This window comes from Dunckerocampus dactyliophorus, chromosome 14 (assembly GCF_027744805.1).
Source record: "Dunckerocampus dactyliophorus isolate RoL2022-P2 chromosome 14, RoL_Ddac_1.1, whole genome shotgun sequence".
NCBI lineage: Eukaryota > Metazoa > Chordata > Actinopteri > Syngnathiformes > Syngnathidae > Dunckerocampus > Dunckerocampus dactyliophorus.
The window spans coordinates 5,326,624-5,353,940 of record NC_072832.1 but is presented as its reverse complement, the minus strand read 5'-3'; the positions used below and the strand labels follow the sequence as shown (position 1 = coordinate 5,353,940).

At 41.2% G+C, this 27,317-nt stretch overlaps 1 long non-coding RNA gene across 1 annotated transcript; it reads left to right on the top strand.

Annotated features, from left to right (window-relative positions):
* Positions 1 to 2,604: 2,604 nt before the first annotated feature.
* On the top strand, positions 2,605 to 12,728 carry LOC129194113 (uncharacterized). Its single transcript, XR_008573686.1, has 3 exons — positions 2,605 to 2,706; positions 10,254 to 10,346; positions 12,277 to 12,728. It is a non-coding gene; the product is annotated as an uncharacterized LOC129194113 (long non-coding RNA).
* Positions 12,729 to 27,317: the final 14,589 nt, after the last annotated feature.

The window sequence follows — 27,317 nt, the reverse complement described above, 5'->3', positions numbered from 1 at the left end:
AGTTCTGAATAGATTTGGATGACATTTTCAGGAATTGTCAGAAATGGAATGTAGAAGAACTGATTAAATGGTGGGGATGATCCAAAATCCAAAATTCAAATTTTTCCCCAAATTAACCCTTTTCCCAACAACTAAATATTACCTGCTTCTACTGCCACATTTCTCAACCGATTCAAGCCATTCCAACATAAACTTTTCAGCACGTTCAGGACATTCAGGCTACCTATATTTATACTGAATTTTTTTATTTTTATTTTCCCAAAACTCACTCGTTTCCGCTATTACCTACTGCTATTACCTACTACTACTTCCACATTTCTCAACAGATTCACCTCATTCCAGCATCAACAAAGTCAGGACATTCCTGCTACAGTATTAGCCACAGCACATTAATTCCCACATTTTTTCTTCCGGAACGACAAAATGCCTTTGATCTAAAGAGTTCTAGCTACTTCCACATTTCTCAACCGATTCAGACCGTTCCAACATCAAAGCATGAAACAAATTAAGGACATTCATGCCATTGTCCACATACCGAGAATTGCCACTTTTCTTGATATTCCCATTTTTCGGAATGGAAATGCCTTTGATCTAAAGAGTGCTGTAATGATGTCACTCCATAATTAAGTTAAATAAAAAAATATATATATATATATATACAGTATATTGATGCAATACAGGGTACACACTGGACTGGTCGCCAGCCAATGTATATTATACAGAAATACAGTATTGCATCAATAAATAGTATTACAAAAAACAAACACACACACAAAAAAACAAAACATATTATAAACCCAAAAGTAAAAAAAAAGAAGTGATGGTTCTTTGCTGACTAGCTGGTAGAAATCAGACTACTGCTAATGTATATACTGCTCTGGTGTTGTATACACAAGGCCAATACAGTACCTCATTCTATAGCAAGGAGCAAGTGTGTCCAAATGTTTGACTGGCTCTGTATATAGCACGTAGCGCATTTTCATCAAATACGCTTCTTTTCTCTGTAACAAGTTAATTTCCCTGAGGAAAACACACGCCTAGAGGCTCAATAAAGTTCTATCTAATCTAATCTAAAACAGCTAAGAAATATACAAAAACCTTCCTCCAAAGTACACATCAACAGACCATAAGCACGATTTAAGCACAAAAGGGAGACAGTTTGGTATCACGTCCCCATTTTGAAACCACGTTTACCAAGCATTTAACAGCTCATCACTGAGGTTCACTCTCATCACGCACACTGGCCTTTCCTTTTAAACATTTGATTTAACACACACACGCACACGCACACGCTCGTAATGTGGCTGTGCTCCTCTCGCATGGACTGAAAGGGTGTTTATTGTGTAATCTGCTGATGTGAAAGTGTAGCTAACGTGATGTCACACGCGCGCACACACACACACACACACACACACACAGGTCTTAAATCAGACATAAAGCACTTGTTTACCAAAATGATGTCCGTGTCTGATGTTATGGCTCTCAGAAGCACGTTCGAGTGCACATACAGACAATCAGCTGTGTATAGCTCTTTTCAAGGCAAGGGTTGGTAAACTACATCTGTAGTCACAGCTGCCCCGGGGCATTCTGACTGAAACGTGGTTGCCAATTTGCGCCTACGGCCTCTTCGATCCCCACCACACATTCATTCACATTCATACACCGGTGTGAGCGGAATCAACATTATCGTACAGATGGCTTCTGTCAATGGCTCCTGAAATTGTTCTTATGAGGGAGGGAAGTGGACACACACACTCACACACACACACACACACACACACACACACACACACACACACACACACACACACACATACACACACACAAGCACATTGCACTGCTGTCGCCAGTGCCCCCAGGGATACAGCCAAGTGGAGGGTAATGAAACGTAAAACTAAGAAAGAAAAACATAAACGTTGCTCTGCAAAGTGAACTACAGCAGGATTCCCAAGCTGTCTTCCCAAATTCCATCTGAAGATGAAATTATTCACAGCATTCATGCAAAATATCAAAATAGCCCACAAACTATGCCTGGAATCATTGAATGAATGCAATAGATGGATGAGTGAATGAACAATAGAAGGGTAGATAATGATGATGCAAGGTGAATTACTGAATGCATGGTGGAAGGGTGGATAATGATAATACAAGACGAATGAGTGAGTCTTATTGAAAGAACGACAGGATTGTAATATATTTGATTGTATTAACAGCTCCAAATTAACAGAAAATTTTAATCAAGCTAAAGGATAGCACACATGTCTGAAAATCTATTGACCTAACACTAGTTTCTTTAATAGTAGCGGAACATTTGAATTACACTTTAACCACGTTATTATGAGCAATGAGGGGTTGCATTCAAAGACACCACGCAACTTGAAATCACTTGAGTTGAATTCACATGTTTTTAGTTTATTTTCTGGGATTTCTGACCACACTTAAATTGTGGTCAGTACAACAAATTGTACTTCCATTAAGACTTGCATTGTGAGTGATAGGAATATCCATTTTTTGTTTGTCTTTGTCTTTCTGTTTATTTAGACCACACTTTTACGCATAATTGTTGTGATGTTTGGAGTGTCCATGAATGCATCTTTCGGTAGTCGCGTGACAGAGAGGAAGTGTCGAATGTCGGACTAGAGACTGTTTGTTTGGATCTGGAGAACATATAAACTGTTAAAATTGCACTGCTGTTGAGGTGATCAGGTCAGTATAAAGTTATAAAAGAGCGGCAGACTCTGTGCGACTCTGTTGTTAGCTACTCTGTGCCGCCATGGGTCATCTTAACAGAGAGGCGTGGCTGCGTATGTACTGTATTAATTACGCAAAAAAATTGACGCCTAATTTGTGACAGCCCTATTGAAAAACAAACAATGGAATAGTAACGATGATAACGGTAATGATACAGGATAGATTAATTCATGAATTGTGAAAGGGTGGGTTAATAGATAATGAATGAATCAATAAACACACAAACAAAGTCCGGGTGCAAAATGTAAAAAAAAAAAATGGCGGGACAACGGTCACGGAAAATAAGAATGAATCCACAGATGAATGGATGAATGATGGAAGTTTGGTTAATAATACAGGATAAATGAATGGATGATTACTGGAAGGGTGCGTAATGATGACACAGATGAATGGACGAATGATGTAAGGGTGGATAATGATACAGGGTAGATGAATGGATGATTGCTGCAAGGGTGCGTAATGATGACACAGATGAATGAACAAATAGACGATGTTAGGGGCGGATGATGCAAGATGAATGAATGAATGTATGAATAAGGGAAGGGTGGCTAATTATGAGGTATAAATGAACAAATGAATGCTGGAAGTGTGCATAATGATGATGATGCAGATGAACGGATGAATGATCGGATGATGAATGGAAGGGTTTATAACGATGCATGATAAATGAATGAGTGATTGCTGGAAGGGTGCATAATGATGATGACACATGGGTAGATAACGATACAGGAGAGATGACTGATAAATGATGATAGTGAATGGGTGATAAAGAATGAATGGATGGATGAATAATGGTCGCTGTGAGGATGATGATGATGATGATGCAGGGTGTAATCATAGACACGTGTACCCAGCTTTCTGCGTCAATTACACTGCACACTAACACAAAAGCCGACAAACGATGCCAGACACAGAAACCTTCACCAGCTTTGAACGCTGAAGTGGGACGTCTTTAGCAGCAGGGGGCGCTAGAGGAGACAGAAAATAGCTTTGATGACCTTATTGGCAGCATGCAGACTCTCACATCACTATTAAGGGCATGTACTTTGTATGCATGTATGGCATTGATGCTAATGAACTGTGCATCTGACTAATTAGCTTGTCTACGAACACAAAGTACATGTGTTGTTATTTGTTTTGTCTTTCCACACACAAACAACACCACATCAGCCTCCTCTCAGCCTTCATTGCAGTCATTGGCAGGTGAGATGAGTAGAGCAGCCATCGTGGCCGAAAGCTCGTTTAGGAGCCCGTCATGGTCGCTGCTGTGCTGTAAAAATGGGATTCAAAGTGAATGCGGCAAACAGAGGCCATAAATCAAAGTGTCAAAGTCTCTTCTGTGTCCCTGTGAAAGCATCACAACTTCTTAACATCCAGGAAGGAAGTTTTTCACTTTAGTTTGAGGGCCTTCCGAAGTTTAAGACGGCCAGTGACTTTGAATAGAAGGTTTGCTTGCACGATTCATTTGCAAAGAAGCTTTATTGCATTGAAGCCACACTGAAAAGAAATCCAATACAGAGGAGTCATATTTTTATGAAGGAAAAAAGTCATAATGTTAGAAAAGTTCAGTTGTAATATTAGATTATTTTATAATTTTGGTAAATTAAAACAAAAATAATAATTATGAGAAAAACTTTGCAAAGCTACAAGATTAAATACCTATGTCAAGGAGAATAAAGTTGGATTTTTATGAGAAAAAAACAGTTAAACGAATGAAATAAGAGTAGTTATAATTTACAAGGAAAAAGCCATAAAAAGGACAATAAAGATGCCATTTTACAAGAAAAAAAGCTGCAAATTACGAGAATAAAGTTGTATTTTTTTGAGAAAAAACTCTTAAAGCAACAAAATATGAGTAGTGGCTATAATTTACAATATTAAAGCCATCATTCTACACAAATAAACTTTTAATAAAATAAAATATATAATAAAATACAACAATAAAAAAACCCTAAAGAAAAAATAACTAAAAATAAGTAATTTTGCTAAAAAAAAAAGGAGCAGTAGTATGAGAATAAACATTTTTACACAAATAAGTTGTATTTTTTTAGCCATTTCAGTAGAAGTTATGTTATATTGTAATGTAATGATAATTTAGAGAAAACTAATTTTACAAGAATAAATTTGCAATCAAAAAACCCCAACATATTTATTATACCTTGCTGTTCTACCTTAGTATTTTCACAAGTTATAAAACACAACCTTATTGCTGTAACATATTTTCCCTCCTGATTATTTTTGGCCCCACTCCTTTGTCGCGCTCATGCATTTTATTTTAGATTTTTGTGTGCTCAAGCATCATTCAAGCAACAATGTGTTCGATAGTATTTCATTTATTGCAAAATTGTAGCTATTTCATGTATAGAAAATATTGAATTCAGAGGACATTTTTCTGTTCTAGAAGTCTGAGCATTGAATTATGCTAGAACACACTTTCACACACATTTTATTGGACATGTTATGCAGAGAAACGGGTGTTCTGTAGGGGGTATAGAGGATGACTTATTTGAAAGGCACAGATTTCTGCCATAATGCAGTGTTTTCCTTGTGCACATACCTTGATAGCGTTGTCTAAATGTCACACACACAGCACAGTGGAGTGCTGCACTGCTCACAACAGCTCCACTCATCACAGCAATGACAGGCTGATAATAACATGGCTTTACGGCCAATGGCTCCCACACACAAATGTATTTCTCCTACACTTTCCTCCTCCTCGTCAAACACGAGGGAGTAATACATACAGTACAAGCAGGAAGGCAATGATTCATGGCTAATAGCTGACGTCCGTGTTGATGGACTTGTTCTTTTGCCCACAGCTAAAAGTCCGCAACAATACTCATTTCTTTGCTTCTTACTCTGACTTTTCATCTCACATGCAGCGTAGCATTGTGTACTTTAGTCTCTGTTAAGAGACTAAAAGATACTGAACTTGGGTTTATAATCATCCAAATTAGTAAGAAATTAAGAAGAGGATGAAATAATGTAAATATTTCACCGAGTGTAAGCAGTGAATGATATTGGCAGCTATCATTCAATCATGAGTCTGTTATGGCTATTGCTTCTTTTTAGTCTTTCTTCCCCATTTTTGGGACACATTGCTATGATAGAAGTAGTCAATGATCACACAATTTAAAAGTTTTTTAAATTGAATTAAAAAATAATAGCAATATATTTGTCGAGGAAAAGGCTTCTTGAGACGTCATCTGTACTTCTGTGTAGAAGGTGTCGGACGTTTCGCTCCTCATCCGAAGAGCTTCGTCAGCATGAGTTTGCTGACGAACTCATGCTGACGAAGCTCTTCGGATGAGGAGCGAAACGTCCGACACCTTCTACACAGAAGTACAGATGACGTCTCAAGAAGCCTTTTCCTCGATGGACAACTCCTGTACGACTGAGAGCCTACACAGAAGCAATATATTTGGTTACAGTGCTGGACTCCACATTGAAAAGGAAGGTGGACGAAGAGCTCAGAATGAAAGTACACAGAGTATATACAGTATAGCACTTGCCGCGCCCCTCTAGAATGTGAAATTTAAGCTTGTGAACCCGGAAAATGAAAGTGACGTTTATCTGCGAGAGACTGGCTCCAACTGGTTCTAACTATGCTGATCTGTTTACTGTCTTCTCCTCTCAGTATTTTTCCATGGGTTATCTGTGAGTGTTGTGCAACTGTAGTTGTGCTGTGTGAGTGTGTGTGTGTGAAGAAGGCCTTCTATGAGAAGCGATTAGACTGAAAATGCACTGAGCTAATAGACTGAATCTAAAGGTGTCATAATAATATGTAACAAGTCTGAGTTCTGTATTAACCTGGATCCTGTGAGTCCTCTGGCTGGCTGCTAAGCACCGTGAGTCGTGGACTCACAGTGCAGGCAAAAGAAAGCAGAAGCAGAGTAAGAAATGGATCAGAGTGGAGCGTCCACATCTTGCAGAGCGCCCCATGTGTCACGTGTAAAGATGTTTGCCTGCAAAATTACTTATTGATTTTTGTACTTTGTGTCGCTTTGTGTCGCTGTGCGTCTGTTGTTCTGCCTCTTCTCGCGCTCATTTGCTGTGTTTTTGTTAAAACCATCTCTTTCATCGTGTCATATTTATTTTGCCAATGAAGCGCCATCTCTGACTAAAAGAAAAAAAAAGTTAAACAGACATTTCCTCAGAGGGCAACACAGAAAGAATGGTTATATTGAGAAGGTTTGCCACGCAGGAGTTAGAAGAGCTTCCAGGCAACATGGCTCCTGTGGTGAGCATGATGGTTTTCGTCTTTGCTCATTTCTCTCCGCCACATTTATCTCTGGTCTTCCTTTCCCAAAATCACTCCCACCCCCTCCACCTTTCCATTCCTCCTCCATCCTCGTTCCGACGCCGCGGCCTTCGTCTAAACACCCTATCTAGAGCCAGTGATTATGTCTGAAGGCCAGCCACTTCCCCCCCTAGAAAAAACCCTTTCTGTGCTTTTAAATGTATGAACTGCCAGGTGTGTGTGTGTGTGTGTGTGTGTGTGTATGTGTTCTTGTCTTTCTATCCGTGTGAGGCACAACTCAACATCCCCTTGTGGGGACATTTTTTTTGTTGAGACAAGAAACATGCAAGGATGAGATTAGATTTTGTATACCCCCAAGTCCGAGTCAGTGGTTGTCGGATGGAGTACCATCTCTGGGTCGGGGATGAGATCCTGCCCCAAGTGGAGGAGTATAAGTACCTTGTTCGGGCTTGTTCGCAAGCGACGGAAGGATGGAACGCGAGATCGACAGGCAGATTGCAGACTCTGCATCGGTCCGCTGTGGTGAAGAGGGAGCTGAGCCGAAATGCAAAGCTCTCAATTTACCAGTCGATGTACGTTCCTACCTTTACCCGTGGTCATGAGCTTTGGGTAGTGACCAAAAGCACAAAATCGCAGGTACAAGCGGCCGAAATGAGTTTTCTGGGCTGGGCTCTCCCTGAGAGATAAGGTGAGAAGCACTGTCATCTGGGAGAAACATCTGGGAGTACAACTGTTGCTCCTTCGCATTGAAAGGATGGGGAGGTGTCAGGGTACGTCCGAGCGGTAGGTAGCCTCGGGGAAGAACCAGGACACGTTGGAGAGACTATGTCTCTGGCCTTGGAACACCTCGGGATCCGCTGGGAGGAGCTGGACGATGTAGCTGGGGAGATAGACGTCTGGGCTTTCCTGCTTAGGCTGCTGCCCTCGCGACCCGACCTCGGATAAGAAGATGGATGGATGGATGGATGGATGGATGGATGGATGGATGGATGGATGGACTGTCTTTGACTCATGGTGTGTCCTATTTTTTTTCACATGACTTCATTTACAGTATCAAACTCTTCCCAGGCACATTCTAATGTTTCCAGCCACAATGACTCCCAAAAATACAAATGTCCCCACAATAAAGGTGGAATATTAATAAGGGTTTTGCCACATAAGCTCAGAAAAACAACACACATACAGAACACACTGCAGGTGCCTTAAGCCTTGACAGCTATCAAAAGCCAGCTGAGTTTGTCAGTAAATAAATAAATATATACTGCATGTGTGTGTGTACATACATAGTATATGTATGTATGCACGCTGCTTTAATCCATCAGGCCAGCATGACAGGCCCGTTGTCGTGCACTCAGAGAAGCTGAGGGTTTTAGAGGAATTTCAAGCAGGCGCTTGAAATTCTCCCGTCTGCACGGGCCTGCAGCCTGCATGGCTAACTATTAGCCACTAACTGTTAACACCTTAAAGATCCTTCCTCTCTCAGCACTGGCATGACTCTGCTGTAGCATATCGTGTGAAAATAATGACACGACTGTCGATAAATGCTGGTTCAGTTGTGAAAAGGTCAGCTGAGCGTGGCTTGGTGAGGTTACAGGACTCTCCCTTATGACATTATCTGGATCATTAAACTAGAGCAAACACAAATGTTTTTTTTTTCTTTTTTTAGTCAAATCAATCAATTCAACTGGAAATGAAAATAAGAGTTTGCCTGCTTGAGTTTTGATGTTTCAGCACCTTGGACAGCTCATCCTAAGCCCGCTTAGTGAAAGTGAGAGTTAAACTGGTGTGAGTAAGGACAATGCATCTATTGTGTGTCTCCCAGTTGTTTTCCTTAAGTCATATGTGTGTGTTGGGCAACTCTGCTTGTGCTATGTGACTGTGTGTGTATCATGGCGGGTGAGCGTGAGTGTGTCCCGTAGGCCGCTATGAGAGGTTATTAGACTGAAAATACACTGCGCTATTAGACTGTACAATATCTAACAGTGAGTATGTTTCGTTCTTTTGTGACATGGGAGTGGTCAAAACATTGGAAACACACCGCAGCGCAGTTGCATGCTATCCATGAGGAAAAACACTCAAAGAAAAGGAGAAAGGAGGCCTTGGTGGAGACTGAATAAAAGGTGTGGGAGAAAAGATGGATGGCCGGCCAGCAAAAAAAAATGAAAAGAGCATTGAATGAGATGGAAAAGAAAAACAGCAGAAGAGTATGAATGATGGTGAGATTAGGAATAGGTGAAGCATGGAGGAGAGGGGGAAGATTAAAAGGTGACATCAAAGTGAAGACATGACTAACTCCCTGATGCATTTGGAGGCAAACCACATTTTTACCATAAAAAGCATAACTGCAAGGCAAAATTAGTGTGTTCCAAATGCACCAAAACAGTTCTGCTGATGCACTGAAACGTTGCACATAAACAACAAGGAGATTCCTTAAAGCTACAGTGTAAGTTGATAGCTTCCATTAGGGCAACACCTCAGCTTTTATGACCAGGCAACACAACAACAACGCAAATGTCACATGTAACGTTCACTATGAGATGACTGATAACTACACCCACTGCAGGAAGGTGTGTACCATGTGGGGAACTGCTCTTTGAAAAAATAAGCGCATCGTGAATAGAATTCTATGGTCTTAGTGTAGCAGAGGACTATTTTTTTCTAAACAAGCTAGCAAAAAGTTTCTGTCCCTTTCTATCATTAGGGAAATAAACAGCAGGCTTGGAGCGTTTTGCATGATGAGTTTTGGGAAATAAAGACATGATAATCATAAATAATTGTTGCACATTTTCATATGGCGGCAATATTCTCTCACTTCCCTCGAAGCCACAAATCATCTTCCTCCATCTGTCACATCATGCCAAATGAATGATGGCACTCAGGAGGCGGAGCCAAATGTACTTTTAGGATCATTTGACTGCAGGCAGACTTGACTTTATGTCCCTTCAGAGGGTTTTTAATGTGAAGTAACACCCTTTCCCTTGTTCGGGGGTAATTAAAAGCATGGTGACGAAAACGAGTCATAATCTTACCAATATGACACTTGATCCTAAGATCTTGGATCCTAAACCCATCCAAGATCTAATCCATCCAATAAAAACGAACATGTAGTTTTTGCATTTATTTTATTTCCTACTTGATCTTAGTTTTTACCTTCATTTGACATTTCCTTGTAGATTGCAAAATGTGTGTTGTGTTTGTGTTCTATGATCTGTACTTTATCTTCATCCTTGTTTCATTACAGTTTTGTGCTGATTGGCAGCGTGAAATCACATGGTTCTACTTACTTATGTGACCAAATATGGTTCCATGCTTCATAAAAGGTCAGCTGCTTGAGGTGAGTGATTCTACACATTGTGTTATCAATCCAATACCAGGTAAATACAGGTCCAGTTCCGCTGATGCTGATACCGACACCTTTTGCTTGGACATTTTTCAAAATCGTTGAATAATTTTGTGATTTTTTGCCTTTCATTTGTGGGTCAAATAAAAAAATATATCTATCAACACACTTATTTATGAACAACTTAACAATATTTAGACTAAGACAGACTTTATTGATCCACAAGTGAAATTGCTTGGTTACAGTGGCTCAAATGCAGAAGAAAAACAAAAACACTCTTAAATAAAATGCGGGGCAATATGAGTAAAAGATAATAAAACAAAAAGAATATAAGAAAAAGTTGAGCATATTTACAAATGGTATGTAAAAATATAAGCAAATACAAGTAAATGTACACTTTCTACAATGGAGGGCAGAGAGCGCAGTGCAATAATGTTGTGAATTGTGAGGTGAGGTATTGTAGAGCTGGATGAACTGTGGGAACGGAACTGGAGGAGTCTGTTAGAGAATGAGCTCATTTCATACAATATAAGACAAAGTAACAATACCAACAAAATAAGACATTTTTTCCAGTATTGTCTTTTAATACAGACTAGTATGAGCAAAATAAATTCAATAGCAGACCTGCCAACCTTGAAAAAATGTTGAGTACTCCTCCCCCCGGGGCGGGGTGCCACTTTGATATTTTTATGTATCTTTTTACACATTTCATAAAAAGGCTAAATGCTTTGTGTTATTATCAATTACTCGTATTAATTTCAGCTTTTTGTCATTACGATATGCCTTTTGCTCTATTTTGCAATTTTAATAGATTTTTACAATATGTTGCAGGCCAATACAAAAATCAGCCACTGGTCGCAAATGACCCCTGGGCCGCATTTTGGACACCCCTGCTTTTGTAGCTCTTCGTCAGGGTTGTGTGCATGACGTGATGTAAGCTCCCTGAGTAACCACGACTCTCGTTAACTATTTAGCTTGACAGCTTTCTTTGTTGCGAGCGAACGATGGTAACCAAAGAGAGGAGAGAGAGGGGTCGTTATTGCAGCTGGAAGTAATCGATGGTTGACAACAGTCATTTTTATTGAAAATGTTGATCCGAAATCGGAGGAGAAAGCGTTTGCAGTTTGCTGTACGCCCTCTGAGCGAGTCGTACATATACACAGGAAATAATGTACTACAAGCCGGCCAATCACAGCCTTTTATGGTCGAGATTAGACTTTTTTGTAGCATCCACTGGTGCCTTGGCACAGGAGCACTATGTAGGTTTCAGAGACCTGACCAGAGAAAATGCGTACCTGGGGGGCAGTGAAGCATGCAAGCCTGTTCAGGGGTCAAAATGCGTGCGGAGTACAACAAATGCGGACATGTTGGAAGGTCTGCAATAGTCCAAAATAAAGAAAAAAAAGCCAAAACTGAAATTGAAAAAAATAAAAACATCACGCTAGTATCGATCCGATACCAATACTACCATAGTATCGATGATATTGATATTGGAGTCGATCTGCCTATTTCTTATGGCTTATTTTTGCTCTTTTTTTTTGCTTATTTTGGCTTATTTTTACTTGTGTTGAATAATGCACTTTGATGGGACATGAAAGGACAATTCAAGCCATGACATCTGTTATCTTTGGCCGTCCTGTAGCAGCTAATCCTTTATCTTTAGTAGCCTGGGAGCGAGAGAACCAAAGCAGATAGGATTGAGTGGCAAATAAATGAAGGGGATGAGCATAAGGAGTCAATGCACCATTGAAGTGGTCTGTAGCTGTCCCGCTGCTCCATCAATACTCATCCATGTGTGTGTATTAACAATGCAACAGAGCAGTCATCGACTATTGATCTGATAATCCTTGCCTGTCGTTGTGTGTTGTTTTATTCTGTGTGTGTGTGTGTGTGTGTGTGTGTGTGTGTGTGTGCACTCACTCAGGTATGTGCTGTCGCAGTGATAGACCAGTGAGGGGGAAGATGGATTATTGATCCTGCATCAGCACAAAAGAGAGTAAAAACACGCTCGTCAATCAATCAAGGAGAGGATTTCCAGGAAAGCCCGCAGCTCAGAGTGTCATCAGTGAGCTGTAAGGATTTGTCAAAAATGAAGAGTGTTCACGCTCGTGATCTGCACAACCCTGGAACAACTGCCAATACCTGTGTGGCCGACTGTCTCTAAACAGGAACACGCTGTTGTTTTGAAAACGCAAATATTACATTCACCTATCACTTATAAGATCACAGAGTATTTTAAAAAAATGTTTATTTTTAATCTGCATAGGTCAATCAGATAGTGTTGATGTGAGTAGTGTTGCTTCAGTGCTTTGGTGACATCGCCCACTGCTGGCCTGGAATGCACCTTACAGTGTTTTTCGATGTTTGTTTCGACATTGTGCGGCAGCAAAATAAATGCTAAAAGAAACACATTCCTGTTTATTCCACTATTGTATACACATACCTGAAATGTCCATATTTACAAGCAAATTACAAAAAAATCTGAAATCTGCATCAAATTTAGTTTATTTTCTGTCCATGATGCACATTTCACTATAATTTAAGGGTATTCGTGCAGAGGATGCAAAAGGGAAATGTAACAGTGTATAATTTTAACTGTCATAAGTGGCATAGTGGCCTTTGTCTGACAGTGTTTCTACCGACTCTCCCTGTCCATTTTTGGGTTTGTTGGGCAGCGGTTGTCAAAAACAAGCAGAGTGAGGGTGACCGCAGAGCTGCCGATGTTTGGTGTTTTCGGAATGTCTCGAGACAAGACCAACTTCCAGAAGTCTCCCGCAGAATCCAGGAGAGTTGGCAGCTCTCGCATGCCGCTACAGTATATACGCAAATAATAATAACAACAGTTCAAATAAAAAAAAATCTTTCTTCAAAATCAAATATGTTGTTGTAATTTATACAAAAAATATGCATTGATCAACTTTTTGGGGGACTGAAGCATAACAAGCGCAACAACCTTTTTGACTGCCTTTTTCAAGGCAGCTAATTTTGTGCTAGCAAGGCTAATATGAAGGAAATGACCACTGTTCACTGTTCACTGCATCCCACACATCTAATTGCAACACCCTTCACATATAGCGCCAAGATTCTTCACAATGGTGAAAATGTGATTGAAGTCACCATCTTTGTAAGCTAAGCTAGCTGGTCCACCGGTAGTGGCTGGTGATGTGCATTCCATTGTAGCGTCACAGCCTATAGTGTAAAATGGCCTAAGGAGTCTTCTATTGGAATCACAGGAGAAAGCAACGACTCAAACACACACGCACACATACAAACTCTTGAGCCCCAAGGTCACCTGCTACACACACATACACACACGTAAGACCAGGTGGACTCTTGACAACTTCAGCCGGGGAGAGCATCGCCTCTCATTGTCCTCTCCAGCATCTACCATGTTTTCTTCCTTCTCTCCTCTCCCCCGCCTGGCTCGCGCGCACACTTCCATTTTTCAAGGCCGTCCTCCAAGGCAGCCCGCGTCGGCCTCGACTAAGCGGGCTACCACTGAGCAGCGCTCCCCTGTCACTAGAGCTTGTTGTGATGAATGGGAGTGATGCGGCGAGGAGGGAGTGTGTGGGGACGGTGTAAAGTGAAAATGAATGGATGAATGGAGAATAGTCACTACCGGCCACCAGGGGGAGCTGTCAGCTGGCAGGTAGCTTTACTGCTTATACAACTAACGAGCCATTTGGAACCACACGTTTAAGCTTGGTTTGATCGAATAATCTTCACATTTAAAAAAAAAAGGTAAGAATATCACTTTGACTTAGTGCTGAATCACCTGCAGGGAGGTAACTTGGTGGCTTCTTCAAAGATCGTCTAATGAGAGACAACGACCTTCTTTCCACCATCAGCCTCCCACATTCAGCATTAATTCTTTTTCAAAGCTGTAGATTCCTACATTTTCCATTCATTTTTTAAAAGTTCATCTTGCTCGCTCTGCTCAGTTCCCAGTTCCTTTCACGCAGCTCACCTGTGTGTCACCTTTGACCTTTTATCCCCACTTCCTGTGTGGCTCAGTTGGACTTTGTTGTTCACTCTCACGGAAACTATTTTTTTTTAAGTTAGTAACTTCATTCTACAAATGCTTGAATCACCTATTGAATGTATTCTTGGAAATGTTATTTGATTACAATATTTATGCATCTATTGTTTACATTAATCAAATTCTCAGGTCACCTATTTATTGTATTTTTGTTTTATTTTGTTATTTATTGAAATATAATTGAATTCAATGCTACGATTAACAAATAGCATGGGCCACAAGATGGATTATTTTATTCATACAAAATAAAAATGACTGGATATTGGATTTATCAAATGCTTGCGTTACCTATTTATTAAAATATTATGGACAACATTGGTGACATTCACAATATGTCTAGTTCCCTATTTATTTTGATTTGATTTCTTTTTATTTTAATATTTATTCAAATATAAGCAATCAGTAATGTTACTATTAATAAACCACTCAGGTCACATACTTTCTGTATTATTTTATGTAGTGAAAATTAAATTATTGAATACATTAATCAGATTTATTAATTTATTTATTTTCATTTTAATAAATATACAAAACATATTTATAGTAATATAATTAATAATATAATAATATAATATAATTGATTAAATATAATAAAATGATTTGTAGTATGATTCAAGTGACTGGACCACAGATTGAATTTTAAAATATATTGAAATGTTCGTGGTAGTAGATTAGGAGTGTAACGATTCTTTTGAATAACGATTCGATTCGTATCATGATTCCTGGTTGCCGATTGGTTCACAATCTGAAACAATTCAGTAACTTTAAATGGATTCAGTGACTTTTTAGCCAAAAATTCAACCAGTGTGACTGTAGAATAAATACCTGGATACTGGACAGTGCAGGTGACGTTTCCTAGATTCACACTATTGTTGTTTTTCAGGTACAAATGATTAATAATGCTGACATACTTGAGAATAAATTATCAATGACTACAAAAAATTAATAAAAAATGCAATACAAAATCGGGATGACCAGAGGGTGGTATGGCTTGCCACACTTTGAATGGTGCAATCCAAACATGCAAAGGTGAGGGACATAACGCACATTCCTCAGCAAATGAATGTCTTATGGTATGTTCATGGTATGTATGGGGTTGAAACTTTCTCACCTGTAGGGGCCGATGGCAGTAGGGGCTTTTTTTGGTGTCGATAATCCTCCTGATCAGAGCAGCCATTTGAAAGAACGGTGCAGCAACTAGCAAGTAATGTGGCCTCCTTGTGCCTTTTGCCTTCCATCTTGATGACGTGCTTAGCAGAGACACTGAACAGGATACCGTGGTGTGGTGGGTTTGTGACAATAACCTTTGATAATGATGAGACCAAACGGGGAGAGCAAAGAGACACTTTGCATGTGAAGTGATGGCAGATGGCGTGCAGCAGCGTCAGGAAACGTGGTAATGCAAAAGAAGAGTACAGAAGAAACCCAGAGTGTAAATGTGTGACAAAACGAGTAAAAGGTGAACAAAAATCACAAAATCTTGCACAAGCAAGCGAGCGCCATCTATTGCTTCCGCGTACGTAAGCGTATGTTTTGACCTGGGCACGCCGTGGTGGATGATGACGTCACTAAGCCTCACTGCTACTCGACCGTAAACCACCGGGCGTACAAAACGTCCTCACTTTGCAAACTGGAGTTTCAAATTGGAGTTTCACATAAAACAGATGAGTGAAATATGAATACTAAATGAAGTGAATTAACTGATCAAGCGAATCAACCGCATTTCACAGGTCCGCTACAGCTCCCGTCACCACCGCTTACCCTGAAGATGACATCACAGACGCAGACTGAATTTCTTTTTCATCTTTATCGAGTCTTTATCATTAAAAGTGCCTCAAAAACATCCACATGAAGCCTGCCGTGCTTAAATCCAATGCTTGGTTGCCTTTTTAAACCATGTTAGGTCGATATATGCCGTCCACAATGGAAGCTTGCTAAACACGCATCGATGTAGTTGGATCATAGAACAAAAAAATCGACACATCGATGTAGTAAATGAATCGTTACACCCCTATAGTACAAGTAGATGTATCGATTATCTCGCCCTTTTTCTTCTTTTGTCCATGTCTGCTAATGAAGTTGTATTCTATCGAAGTCTGTTACACATAGAGCTGTTTCATGTAGACTAGTTACACAGCATGGGGACGTCTACCTTTCAACCTGCGGCACACCGGCTGTCTCATTCTTCAGGCTGGCCTCCAAACAGTAATGTTCAATGACGAAATACTCGCTCTTGAAAGAGTGTGTGCGTGCGCGTGTGTTTGTGTGCGCATTTAGAACACTAATCTGTATTCTTCTCCTTCGTCTTTATGCTTTAGATGAAAAAGCATCTCCCAGCTTGCAGCACTTAGTGGAATTGAATGTTTTAGAATGAACACACATACGGATCCACACACACACACACACACACACACACACACACACACACACACACACACACACTTCTCTATCTGTGCCTTTTCATCCTGTCATTCATCCATCACGTCCTCCTCCTCTCTTGTCTGTGCTGCCACCTTTATGAGTCTCTCTTATACGCATCCTCACCCAAACAGGTGAAATACTTGAGGGGAGGTTCAAGGTGGATCTCCTTCATATTTATCGCCTCTAAGTGCAGCTGGGTGCACCAAAGCACCCAGTTGTTGTCTTGTGTATCTGTCGGCACCAGGGGTGATGCAATGGGGCACTTTGATGCATATTGTACATTAAAGATACTAACTCAATCAAATGTAGGTCAATATATGCTAAGCTAGCTGGAAAAAACACCTTAGCTCTGTGTTATAGGCCAGTGGTCCCCAACCCCCGGGCCGCGGCCCGGTAGCGGGCAGTGGGTCATTTGGTACCGGGCCGCACGGAAAGAAAAAAAAAATTCCATTATTTCTTTTTTTTTTTCACCTTTTATTTTGAAAAGTGGCCGGATTCTCTTTGTTATATTCGTCTCACTTGACGCATGTCCATTGTGCAGATGCTAACTTTATCTCATGCCGCACAGATAGACTACTACTGTATTTTTACCATTTTTCTTTCACCTCATGTTTGGTGTCAAATGCTGATACTATGTGGGAATGCATAAAGGTAAGTTTTGATGACTTATTGAGTGCTAATGTGCACATTTGTTTCAAGTTAATTCATGCTAGCGATGTAATCATCTCTCTGGAAAAACTTGGCTGGAACTTGAACTGGTGGATGGTGGGTCGGCATTCATTTTGTGCTTTTAATTTGATGTTATTCATGTCTTAGTTTTACACATTTGGGACATTTGTGGGAACACAAGCCGGTCAAAAAATGTTGGGGAACACTGTTATAGGTGACAAAACAAATGAGTGTAATATCTAATAATATATCTCATAGTATGATCTTTACAGTATCCCAAGGGCCAATAAAAACAGCATTCATTCATGTAGTATGAGCACATTATTCTTTAGCTTATGCTGAACGGTGGAAGCATTGTTAACGTTAATGGAGGATGTGTGCAAGCATGCATGTGCCCGACACAATGACCCTCAGTACCAACTTTCCCGTGACAAAGGAAAATGAACAATATCATCATCATCACCATCATTATCCGCGGTGTGTGTGCGTTTGTCTTATTCCAATTTCCTACAGAGGTTGATGAGGCAGCAAATGGTCACTTTTAACATAAAGCCGCAGTCATGTCGACAAGAACCACGGAGAAACTCTCCTGCTGGTCTCTTTTGCTGCGGGGAAACATAATAAAAATGATCTCCTGCAGGTCATGGTGTTACTTTCCTGCCGAGAATACGAAATGTCATACATAAATATCATAAAAGTAATAAATAACTTGGCAAACAAAATAATCAAACTTGCCACCTGGGGTCTGTATTGTTATTGTTTTTAACTGGCCTATTGGCTTTCAGTCTTACTCATTTTATTCCTAGCATTTTTATTCCTCCCCTCGGTACTTGCTATTACGGTATATTTTTTCAACCATTTTCTGTGAAGTGCTTCGTAAGGAGCTTGGAAATAAAATAAAGTATTATTATTATTGTTAATAAAGGGATAGTTCGGATGTTTTGTATGACATCCCCATCAGCAGTGGACTACATCAACAGTGACTTGCCCCCCCATTTGGTCCCGCAAGTCCACTTCTGGTCGGATTTCCGTGACGAGGAACGTAGTTCTGCTTAGTTGCTTGGTCAAGTAAAGAGTTTGGCTTCTCAAAACAATACGCGTTCAAGAGAGTTAATACATTTGCATCATAAAAATGCCTCCTCAAAAAAACAACAAAAAAAATCAGACCTCACACATCGCTCGGCGTTATATTTGTCTCCAGCCACCGTCGCCTCTCCATTCGTGTATACGTGATGAAGACGCTCGCATCTTCATCCGCGACGGAGTGCCGCGGCCATCTCGTTTGCGTGTGTTCCGCAGCGGAAGAAGATGCGAGCGTCTTCATCACACACTCAAGAATGGGGAGGCGAGAGTGTGCAGGGACACGGCGGGAGACAAATATAACGCTGAGCGATTTGTGAGGGGGTTGATCCTGATGCCATATCACGTCTTCAATTGACTCGTTCAACACCAAAGACGTATTTGTCCATTTTTATAATCCCGAACACCCGATTCCAACAACGTATTTATACGTATTTTACATATCTTTGCAACTTTGCAACTCTGCACTAATGCGTTAACATTTGACAGCACTTTTTTAAGCCATTAAAACGGCCACAAGGTGGCAGGAGTGAATTTGATAAGGGCTCGGCAGGGATCATTCAATGGAAGAATCACACATGACAGGAAGGAGGAAGTGAGAGAGCGTGGAGGAGTGAAGCATGCAGAAGTTTACGCATTGTAGGGAAAATTTCAATGCATGCACGTTCACACACGCACGCGTGCACACACATACCTGTAGTTGAGTTCCAAATGTGAAAATTATAAATAGTTATTTTTGTAAATATGTTGGCATAGTTGTTTAGATATTTGAGCTGTCACAAAAGCAAAATATTTGTGCCAAAGTGAAAGTTATGCTTGAAATGTAACTTTTCACAAAAAGGTTTTCTGCCTTTTGTAGTTGGGAACTGATATTTTCCTGAAACTTACCAATGTTCTGCTGCTGATTACTAAAGAACGGAAAAAGGAAGAAACAAACTTTTTTTCCTGATGAAAGACGGGATTCTAATCTTTCTTTTGGTAGGTTCCATGTTTATGTAGCCCTCGAACACAATATTGTGTGTGCCTTGAAGGATCAGGTACTGGAGGGGTTGTCTTTTGAAAAATGCCTGGGATTGAATGAGTTAAGGTAAAAATAGCCTTAAATGTTCATTTATCCCGTTCATTCATCCTTTTATGCACGTAAACTATAAAAAACGTGTTTTGCGTTAACATTTTTGAGAGTCAACTGCTGATGACATCATAGACGGGGTGACGTAACGTAGCTGACTTCCGTTTCCGGTTGCCATTTTGTTAGCTAGCTAATAGGATGCTAACGAGGAAGGACATTTTGTGATAAAGAATGTATTTAGAACACAGTTGAAGTCGCTCAGTGTATTAACAACACGACAAGACGTGCGCCGCATTGTAGGCTAACCGAAAAACACGCTAACTGAGGTTCCACTGTGTTTGCTTTGCCAGCTATAAAATATTTTGACCTGTGTTGAATTTGTTTTAGCATGTAATGACTAGAATATCAAGTAAAGTGGCCTCCTCAGGCTTCCATTTTTTCTCTGTGCTTGGTCTCACCTGACTTACGGTAATAAAAGGACACGCGCTACATGACGCTTTAGAATGAATGCGATGTCATGAGACCTTTCATCATTTATCCTGTTGTTAGCATTATTAGACCCTTGGGTGTGTGTGCGTTTGTGTGTGTCTGTGTGTATTGATCGCTGCCAAGCCACCTTGGTAATGATCATGATGATGAATGGATTGCATGGAAAACACTGAGCCAGCAACATGCAGCGAATGTGCCAGCTGCAGGAATACTTCGAACAAGCGCATAAGGACTGAATGAAGTTAGACTTTTTGGCATGTGGTGTGCAGACGGTCAAGATGAGAGGCAGCGCTAACAGTCCAGTACACCCAACCCTAATATCATCCCAGAAAAAGAAATCTACGCGCAATCAATAGGTGACATCACCGGGACTTTGGCGTTCATTTTCAAAATGGACTTGACCGCGCCGGCGTCTGGCGTGTCAAGGAGTGAATTAGAGGAATACCCGAGGACAGGAAGCAAGAAATGAGGAAAAAGGTCAAGCAGAAAGCAGATAACCTTTTCTCTGAGCGAGTGGGACCGTCTTCTTGAATGCGTCGACGCTGAAAGAAAGGACACGTTCTAAGCCAGGGGTGTCAAAAGTGCAGCCTCGGGGCCATTTGCGGCCCGCAGCTCATCTTTTAGCGGCCCTCGGCATATTGTAAAAATAAGATCAATTCATTTCATTTCATCATTTCATTTTTTGCCAACACGTGACCCTTGAATATGCTTGTACGCATTTTGTTGTATTTCGCCAATTTCAGTTTCGAGTTCAGTCCTGTGCACCTCCTAAAAGAAATCAGTTGAGGCTGTGATTGGTCGGTTTGTTGAACATTATTTCCTGTCTGTATATGACTCGTTCAGATGGTGTACAGCCCACTTACGCCAACACCTTTCGAATAAAAATGAATTGTAATACATCGATTAGTTTCAGCTGCAATAACACTCCCCTTATCTCTTTAATTACCATCCTTCGCTCGCTATGACAAATTTTAACAAGCTTAAATAAGTCGATGAGAGGTGTGGTCACGTCACGCGCTCAACCCTGACAAAGAGCTATAAAAGCAGGGGTGTGCAAAGTGCGGCTCAGGAGCCTTTTGCCAAGGAAAAATGGGAAAAATAGGGCAAAAGAAAAAGAAGAAAAAGCTGAAATGTTGATACTACTAAATAGGGGGGTCACGAGACGAGACGGGACGAGATTTTAACTTTAGTTTTAAGACAAGTGTAATGAAAAAAATATAAAACATATACAGTATAACATATTGCAATCTACTAATTTAACTTGTACTACGTTAAACTTTTCTGCACAATGTGTGTATGCTAGCAGCCCCGCCGCCACCCACCGAGACAAAGAGGCTGTATGACTGACAAAAGGGCTCACTCCGTTCATGCCGGTGTTCTACGGCCAAGGTGCTGAAACCAGTGCACAAAGTGAACCCTCTTCCTGCCAGTTTTGGAGGCGGGAAACGAAGAAAACAGACACCCTTGCACATGGCAATATATAAAGCCGGAAGAATTATTGCGTCCATTTTGATTCATTGTGTGATTAATTCATTAATTCATTAATTATCATCGCAGGCCATGTGCCTGCGATGATAAATCTTGTCACGTTTTAATCTCGCAAGATCATGTGCCACAGGCATGAGTAACTAATGATAAATAGATGGATGGATTTGGATTCCCTTAACTAAATATATCTAATAACAGTTTCTGGTGTGATTTTATGAAAGACTTGAACGCATTTCATTGCTTTTGAAACATAAAACGATAATGTGCCATACTGTACATGGTGGTCAATTGATGCTAATTCGGCTAATAGTACCTGTTGAATATTATCCGGGTAGCGACAAAACATTTAGCAAGTCTTCTGGGAAAATGAGACGCTATCAGCAGCACAATGTGGTTGCCGACCTTACGGCATCGTGGGAAAGTCTTGGCTTGACTTTCCGCTGTGTCAATGCAGCAGCGTGTGTGTTGCCGTGACCCAGTGTGTGTTTACACCTCAAATATGTTTCCACTGTGTTTGCAGATCTCACACAGCTTTAACTGCTAATACAGACATGCAATATACAGTACAGTATAGGCATGCAGACACACATTGACCTCAGTGTCTTGCTATTCTCTCTATTTGTTCTTATCTTTGCTTGTGGAATTTTGCCTTCAAAACAAAGGTGATGACTACAACTTGTCTCCTTTGTATGCATTGTTATGTCTGTGGCATTTGTTTCCACGGCCAATGATGAAGAGAAGAGGACGCAGTGCCCTTGGATGCTGTCACACATATTTGGGACGCACAGAGCGTACAGCGTCTTGTCAAGCCAAATTATGTCTTCCGTACAAGCAAATAAAAAGAGACTATCGAGTTGGTGCCTATTTAGCGGGTGTATTGAAGATGTGGTACCCTACACAATTCGACTCCATAATTACTTTGTGCTAAACTTGCGTTTTGAGTCATTTCAAATTTGAAGCACTATCTAGATCATTTTAAATCCATACCCTGCTTATTTAAACATCACCATATTCACCCAATACTGTTGGAAAACAAATGTGTCCACAAGGCAGTGAATTCACAGGCTGTCATGAGCATGCCAGGGCAACAGATGGCACTGTTACGCATGACTGTTAGGCTGTTTTACCTAAAAGGAAGCCAGAAAAGTGTAATTTCCAGAAAAGGCCCAATAACAACAACAGGAAATTGAAGGAAATGGCATTTAAATAGTATAAAATAGGACAAAAACTGAAAAAAACAGGTTTTCTAGCCCACACGTTGTCCAAAAAAATCCCTATTGACCAAAAATACTCAAAAAGATAAAAATGCCTGTGTAAAATATATATTTTTAAACATACTTGTGCATGTCCAGACATGGCAACAATGTGATTTAGCATTAACATGTGATTTTGTTTGTGACTTTGCAGTGATGATCAAGGTTGCAAGTGAATACATTTTGAAGCGTGAACATTCATCAGTGCTGTCCTATTGCTCTATAACACACACACACACACACACACACACACCTGCGCAACCTCTGCCTTAGATGCTGCACCTCGGCCATTGTGTGCGGCATATAACACCACACACAAACAATAATTAGCATCTGAAGCAGCTGGAGCAGCACTCTGCCGGAGAAAATGTGAGGGTTATGATCACAGAAGATATAGTGAATGAATGAAAAATAATCTATTCAGTTGTTCTCTGCTGCTCTGAATGCTGTCGCTTCCTCGTTCAGTAACATGTACAGGTTGCATCTCAAACTTCCAATGTAATACAACAGTGTGCCTGAACTTGTTGTTGGAGGCTAATACATGCATGTACTGTCTGTGTCAAGCCTTTGTCTGTGTGCTCCATTGTCCCAGCCTTCATCTCCTGATGCTTTCTCATCTACAATCACGCTCAACAAGCTGCTGTGTATGACAGCCTCTTCGTCTACGCCCTGTCTACTAAGATGTGAAGGCTGGCTCAATACGACTGGCCTGAACACTACAGTTTTTTTAACATTGTGCATTGTTCATGCCTTGCCGGAGATCAGTGCTTTTGAGACCTGGATGTAAACCGGTGATGTTAGAGGTGGACTGGAATCCTTCGGTACTTAGTCGTTGAGACAAATCCTGGGACTTGAATGGGACATGCAACTTGTATCATGTGTGAACACCAATTCCACACTAAACAAGTATGACACGATGTCAAAGCTAGTTCAAGTTCTCACACTGTACGTTCTGGTCGTACTTAAGTCCTGTAGATATCAGTAGGGTGTGTTTCAAACTGTTAGAGACAGATGTTTCTACTGTGTACGGACTTGGTATGGTACACTTAAAACCATCGCTAAAAGCAAAGCATTGTGCTTCTCTCTAATCTATTGAATATGTGTGAATTAATTTGGCCGAAAACTCAAAAGTACAAAATACAGGCACATATGGAGACATGCTGGCATTCCTCATAACATCTTATGTGACTGTTTATGCACTTTTCACAGGTGCACTTGGAGAAAAAATGCTCAAAGATTTGGAAAAATAGCCTGATCATCATAGGACCTGCCGGGAGTGGACAGTCAACAAGCCTGACCAGACTTAAAATCCACGGGGTGGTAACGGGGAATTGGGCTTAAAGACAGGTTTACTGCAGGTTACTTTCTTTTTCCCTCAAAAACAGTATAAAAAGCATGGGTCGCCTTATATTCGGGGTCTCGAGATGCATGCAAACCAACCAAATTGGCAACGACAGACTTCTTCCCCATGTAAGAGCTTTTCTTCCTGTCACTCACACACACCCACAAACACACCAGTGAGAAGTTTGCTACGTGAAGGCCCACAATATGGCTATGTGGAATACTTTACAGGAAATGATCTGATTCATAGGTTTTACCCTGCTAGGGCACTGACGGGTGCTGTTGACCACAGAACACCTGAGACAGAGTGAGCGATATTGCCTGGGAGGATGATTTGCTGGACTGGCATTCACTGGGGTGGATACCGTAGCATCTTTAGGCGCAGTTGACGTGGCAAAGCACCGCTCTTACGTATAGGATCGCTCTTCTTTAAATACGAATCTCCAGACAAGGTTTAGAACTAAATCAGACTTGTCACATGTATATGCATATCATCACACAGGCCATTTAATTAAGATACAGCAACATACGAGCACTATAGTAGAGGATACAGTGTAATTCTTGTTTGTGCACCAACATACATTCATTCATTTTCACAGTTGACTGACTCAATCTGCCACTCATACATCACATGCAAACACCATCTCTCTGCATCCTTGACATACATTTGCTAAAGACGTCTTCCATCACACTCTGTCACAGTGGACCACTCTGGAATCTTATTTTTGTTTACTAGTACAATGCAAATGTAACTTGTTTTGGCATATTTTTAGTCTGATGCATGCAAGACACAAGAGGATTCCAGTCCTTGGCTGCTTTCTTACCAATACTCCCTCTCTCACGCATCTTGTCTTTTGTTTTATTGAGACCCTGATGAACACAAGACAAGTTGGCCTTCCTGTCATACGCCAGTCTCATGACGCTACCCAATTTTTCTGGCTTCATCTGATTGAGATTCTGATACGTGTAAGGTCCAGTGACCTTCCAGTCTTTTCCTGGTTTCTTACTGGTGCCCGCTCTAGAGTGCGGCACTTTGCTGGTGTCATTGAGCTTCTGATAATTGCACGATACGGTGGGCATCCAGTCATACGTAGGTTTTGTGCCTGTCCCTGCCCCTTCTGCCGTATTTTCGTCAGTCTCTATCAGGCTTAGGTAAGTGAAGGATGGCTTCCAGTGATAACACAGAGGTTGGACAGTTGATATTGGCGTATTCTCTTTGGCCTCAATCTGGTTTTGATGCGTGTGAGATGCAGACGGCTTCCAGTGTTTTTTATGTGTCCCCACTCTTTTTGGAGTTCTCTCTTTGCTCTGATGCATAGGATTCACATGCGAGGGTGCACAGGCTTTCTGGTCATTTCCTCGAGTCTTGCAGGGACCTCTTCTTTGCTGAAGCGCCATATTTTTCGCCTCACACTTGCAAGACGAGACGGTTTCGACCCTTTCCGGCATGTCCTCTGTTTCCTTCAGGCTCTTATGCATGCGGGATGCAAGAGGCTTCTGCATGCTTTTGCTTGTTTTATTTGATTTATCGACTCCGTTTTTCCCACTTATGCACTCGCCAGTCTCCTTAAGATTGGGATGTAAGCGCTGACGTTCATCAGGTTTCTGCTCGTGTCCGTGTGATCTACCAAAGTCCTTTCTCTCAAGTATAATCTCCTTTGCGTCCAAGCGTGATCCATGTGGCCTCCAGTTGGCGTTCCTGCTCTCCTTCGAGGGGCGCTGACACAAACTCATTTTTTTGACGACTGAATGTTCAATCTGTGAGCATAGCCAACGTAGAAACGCCGCCTTGGATTTGTTTCGCAGCGCCGCTCCGGGTTGCATCGTATGATGGTGGATGCAGTCGACAACAATGTCAGGAAGCTTGGGGAGCATCTCCAGCGGGAGGTGCCCCACCAACTGTGTTAGCCGCTCACTATAAACATCCATGTGTTGTTGATATTAAGAGCAACATTGTGGTACCTCTCCTCTGCTGTGGCTGACATCACCATGTGGTGATGAGCACTCTGGTGGTTGATGATCAAAGCCAAGCGATGATGCAACAAGGCTCTGATGGCCATTACTGTTGGTGATATCAAGACAGTGAATAATGTGCGCTGTCACATTCGCTGTTTGGAAACTTTTCCATAAGGACGTTTTTGGTAAAGCAACAGCAGACCTCATTGAAGATGCATGATCAGCTCATATCTACCACCTGTGTATGTGCCACTGGTTGCCAAGGCGATGGACACTGTTGCTGCAGGTATGACCACATCTTGATGATGTTTTGCAGTGCTGTGAAACGACCAGGCTCTTTGTTCCTACGGAGAGAGAAAGAGAGATGAGACGGACCGCAATTTCTGAGTTTTCAATCTTTTAGTGAACACTCTGGAAGATACTACAAAGCTCAGCTTGAGGCGTTCAGCTCAACACTTTAGGAGACGAAGGGTACAAACAGCCTTGAAACGAGGAAGTAACTGCTCTATTGTCCTATCCTTGGGTCACGCCCTCGCAGGGGTGTGATCGCTCCCCTATGTGGATCAGTGGTGTGTCTATATGTCTGTATCTAACTGGTTGCAGCTCATTTCAGTCTAAAGTATGAGTGTGTGGCTTCTACCTGATAAGGTTGCAAAGCTACCTGTCTGTGCCAAATTCAGTCAGCAGTATTGTTCAAACCTATAGTGCTTCTATTGTTTAATTCTAGCAATTTTTAACAGTTGTGATCACAATTCCTAAGCAAGTGAAGCCATATTGGCTCTTGTTCATATTCAAAAGTTCTAGTTTTAAGACTTTTTCACCTTACTAGTGAAAAGTCTTAAAACTAGAATGTCAGTCAGTAGTGGAGTGACTTTTAATGGGAGGCTAAATGGTGGTTCATAACGCGGCTAGGTAGTACGTATGGCCTTCATGTGCCTACTTGCATTTCCTACAATGTCTGGGCATGCTCTTGATGAGATAATCCATGGTCTCCTGGGAAATCTTCTCCCGAATTTGGATGAGGGCATTTGGGCACAGCCTTCATTTATGGACTTTGAGCACCTCATGGAGTGTGTCTGGACAAACTAGCAGCCTCTTGGAGGTCAATTTGTAGGGCTCTGGTGGCATTTAGTGGTGCTTCTACAGGGTTGTTGCCCTCT